The sequence below is a fragment of the Habropoda laboriosa genome, unplaced genomic scaffold, assembly GCF_001263275.1.
Source record: "Habropoda laboriosa isolate 0110345459 unplaced genomic scaffold, ASM126327v1 scaffold315, whole genome shotgun sequence".
Lineage (NCBI taxonomy): Eukaryota > Metazoa > Arthropoda > Insecta > Hymenoptera > Apidae > Habropoda > Habropoda laboriosa.
In genome coordinates this window covers 6,035-10,843 of record NW_017100424.1, presented here as the reverse complement: position 1 = coordinate 10,843, position 4,809 = coordinate 6,035, and positions in this window count along the sequence as shown.

The window sequence follows — 4,809 nt, the reverse complement described above, 5'->3', positions numbered from 1 at the left end:
CGATTTCTGATCGCTGTACGCTCGCAACTGTTCCGGGAAAAATTCTAGGCCTTAACTTCTTAGAACTCGTGATATTTCTTGCGTGCCAAACATAAGAAACGCGAGCCTGGGTCGCTGTACGTACATCGAGACAAACATAAGCTAGCTGTCTTTTCGCGCACAGAAAAGCGTTAGCGGGAAAAGAATTTTCTGATTTTATATTACTTTTATTGGCAAAACCGAGAACAAACGTCACACACGTGGTCTTAATACAATACAATACGCCATACTTTTTTTCGCTCGACGCATGCGCGATCGCCGCTCGGCGGACGCATGCGCGATTGCCGCTTGGCGAACGCACGCCGATCACGGTAAAAAGACGCGCCCCTTTTAAATTCAAACCGTTACACTGTCTTTGTTTTGATAGTAAAACTATCGCGAATTACTCACGAGTGGACACTGCGTCGGAGAGTGACTTCTGAATAAACAGTTGCTTTGCAAACACGAAGCAGTTTCGTATTCTTAACAGAACTTTCGTGCGAGTTAAAAAAGGCAGGAACAAAAATTAGCGGAGAAATGAAATCACCGATTTAATCACTCTCTATGAAGAAAAATCAGTGTTGAAAGCGAATATATTATAAGTATTGCAATCCATACTTATTCTGATATACACTGCCGGCCAAAAGTTTGGAATCACTTGCCAATTTCTATCAAAATTGAATATATCGGTAAATTTTGGAATGATCTATCGTTAACATATCAGATGTTAACAAGTTCAATTATATTTTAAGAGATTTCAGCATTTTCTTATGTCCATAATACTATTATATAATTCATACATTCAGTTTAAGGCAACGCTCGGAATGAACTTTTCTACTGCCGGGAAAGATACTCTGTTTTCGCCTTATATAGGAATTCGCGATTCTTTTGTTTACCAATAAGCGTCGAATGTTACAATATTAGATTCCAATTAACTGGTCCGGGGGCCCAGAAAATGTATAAATCGGACATTTGTTATACATTGCCACCATTCTCGTGAACGAAGGCGTTGAAACGTGATCAGCAGCTAAAATTTTACATTAATATTTTAAAATGACAAAAAGAATAGAAATTAGTATTGATACTCGAAGTGCAATTATCACACTTAGAAAGGAAGGTTATTCTTTGCGGAATATTGCAAGGAAATTGAAAGTATCATACACGGGCGTGCAGGGTACAGTAAAACGTAAACAAACCCCGGTCAGGAAGATCCAAACTCACGTCGAGAGCTGAGGATGTAAGAATAAATATTATTTGCAAACGAAACAGACGACTAACGGCTTCGGAAATTCGTTTCTCTTAATTTACGTAGTGATTCCAAACTTTTGGCCTGTAGTGTATATACTTTAATAAGGTAAGCGTGTAGTTCAATAAAACCCCAACAGTATATAAAGTATATTTTGTTTTTCCTAACCGGACAATACGCATCGTAAAAGCTCAACAATTTTGCATCCGGTTCGTCCTCGTTTCCAAACTCCTGGCGGCTACCCGACCTCGCGTCATGGTTGTCCACACGTCTTATCCCAGCGACACCCTGATTTCACACCAGGTTCGTTCGCGAAGTTGCACCTTTCTGCGGCTCCCTGATTACGAATCAGGTTCGTCCGCTCTCGATTTCGTATCTCGAGGCTCTCTGATTTCGCATCAAATTCGTCCTCGCTTCCAAATCTCCTGCGGATCCCTCTAACTTCACGCCAGGTTCGTCCGCATTCGTACTAACAAACTGAAACCGTAATCCTCGTCAAATACCCTTACTCGTCGGCTTCGCGCGTTGCTACGGTCCTGGCTCGTAACACTTGCGATATAAATAACTATAAATATGGTTTATCGTGCGTGGATAAGATGTTTAGAATGTCTTTTACAAATCTCGCTTATCGACTGCATATTAAAGAATGGTAAATCAGAAATCCTGAAGAAAAAATGAAATACCAAGAAATAAAATGTTAAAATAAAACTAAATTTAGTAATAGATGTAGCAAAAACTGGTTTCGGTACGACAAATGACGAGAACACCGGGAGAAATTTTTTTTGAAATTATAAAATGGCATCTTCCATGACAGGAATTCGTGAAGAATTGATAAGAAGATTAGGTGTCATTTTAGAATTATTATCAAGTTGTAGAAGTATCGATCCCAATCTATATAAGCAATATGCACTTGAAACTTTTAAGATAAATGTTGAAAATTATTTCTGGTACTACATATATGCTATCAAGTGTGCACAGGATTTTCATACGTAATAAAAGAAATAATAAAAGAAGCAGTATTGCCAATTGGTATGTTTTGCGAAGAAACATTAGAAGCACGGAATAAAAATTTTTACTAATTTTAGAGAATTCCATACAAGCAAAATATCCCGAAAAAAAACAATGTCTGATTTATTTAACGTATTGCTCAATACAGTAAATTCTCTACAAGAGTCAGTAAGTTTGGATTCTACAAGTGACAGTATAGATGGTCCTACGCCTAGGTCTGCGTCATTGCTGCGCCCATGTTATCTCGCTCGCAGTCAGTCAGGAGTGTAACACTACACCAGTCGGTTTCCTTTAAGAGATTACACGGCTCAACAAATCATAATAGAAAAACATAATTTCTTTAATTTTCCTTTTTTTCATCTGAAATTTTGTTTAACATGTTGGTGAGATTTTTCTGATGAAAATGATATCAAACACGATATAATTTGAACAACATTTACTTATTAACACGTTCACTGTCCCGCCAGATTTACAGGTTGCTGTCAGGCGGCCACAAGAAAATACATTTTAAGCATAGGATTATAGTATTATATAGTATTATGCTGAGGGAGAGCCACCGTTTGGTTGCCAATTGTTTATCACATAGAGTCGGCCTACCTCCATGTAAAAGAAAAAAAAAATGTAGGGTCGATTCCACAAGTGTCAGTAAAATGAAGGGTCGATTCGACAAGTGTCAGTAGAATGTAGAGTCGGCCTACCTCCACGCAAAAAAAAAACAAAATGTAGAGTCGATTCCACAAGTGTCAGTAAAATGTAGGATCGATAGCAGCAGAAAAGCTGCTAAACAATAAGAATTAAATGTAACGATAGAAATTATTGCAATAATGCGTAATGTAATTGAAGAATTGAAAGAATCAAAAGAAAAAACGCGAATTCGTATCTTTCTCGATTCTAGAATATAAGAAAATTAGAATAAAATACGCGACGAGAATTGGGGAGAAGCATAAGTTAACTAGGGATGAAAGCTATTATTTAGCTTCGAAAGCGAAATAATAGCACTGACTCTAGTATTTACTAAAATTCAAAAATTCTCGTATAAATTCCGAAAATAGATTATTAATTACGGTAAACTACTGAGACGGTTTAATTTAGGGTGGGCATAGTGCACGAGTGTAGTGCACTCGTTCCAAATCAGCTCACAATATACAATAATAAATCAACTAACTACTTAACATGCAATTCACGCAAATTTCTTGGATGGTAAATTATTAGTAAACAAAATAGCAAGTCATAAAATAAATTCAATATCAGAGAAATTATATGAAAAATTTCAAATTAATTTCAATTGCTGGAAGAAAAGTAACGAAAAGGCAACCTCTCAAAGTCATTTCAATATCCTATTCGACAAGTCTGAAGAAGAACGATGACTAAAATTCAAATGTTTATTTCCCTTCAAAGTTATTACCTTCAAAGTAATTTCGAAATATTTTATTCGAAGCGGAGTATTCCAAGTCAGTATCGCTAATTGAAGAAATTATTTGATTGTATTTAAAAGAACCGAAAGGAGAATATTTAAGGTCTGATATTAAATGTCTAGCAAGTACCAGTAATTGGTAAAATGATTTATGTTTATTTTAAAAGGAAAGTTTCTAGTAGGTATTAGTTAAAATGAATTGTTATTCAGTCTATTGTATTGAAATTCTAATTGATTCTAATGTATACAAGTGTTACCAGAAGGCTGAGTGTTTACAGGATGGACATAAGCTAGCTAGTAGCCCCCGACCACTCTAACCACATTTTCTCTATTCACACTGAATTTAAAGATTATAACGATTAAAAATCAAGTTGGCCTGTGGTCATTTATCAAGAATAATCATAATAAAGCTGAAATTATTGTGTTAAATGATTTTTTTAATACGATTTAGGAATTTATTCAACGTTTGCTTGTTACAATACCATGAAATAAATTATATTATACGCTTTCTATATTTACATTAAATTTATCGTTCTATTTACATGTCATAACAATTATAACTACACGTTATGCTGCGTCCGTTTGTTTTTTCTGTGCAGTTCAACCTGATTTACTTAAATTTACGTTGCGAGACAGTATAATATTTACAATTCTGCCTGAATTTTTGAAATTCTGAAAAACACAGGTAAACTTCCATTGCATTTAAATGATATTCTCCACCAAACTGGACAAAGTATGTATTTCTCTAATTAAACACTTTATAATTGATAAAGATTGATACTATTAGTTTTTCTCTACTTCAAATTATTAGAAGACATGAAAATTGTAATCAGACAAAGTCCAAAGAGAAAGGAATTTTTGTTGTTTACGAATCTCTATCTTTTCCTCTATTGAGTTGTATGAAAATCAGACACACATGTATATTCCTTCTATCACCAGATTGCTCTCAGTTTGCCAATATACATATCGTTCCCCTTGATTGGCTAAATAATGAAAATTCATAATTGAATATAAAATGTAATCATAGAACTCTGTATATGAAAATTTTCTAAATTTTCTTTCATATTTAAAATCTCTCTTCACTTCAGTCATAAATTTAACTATAAAATAATTTTTTATCGTC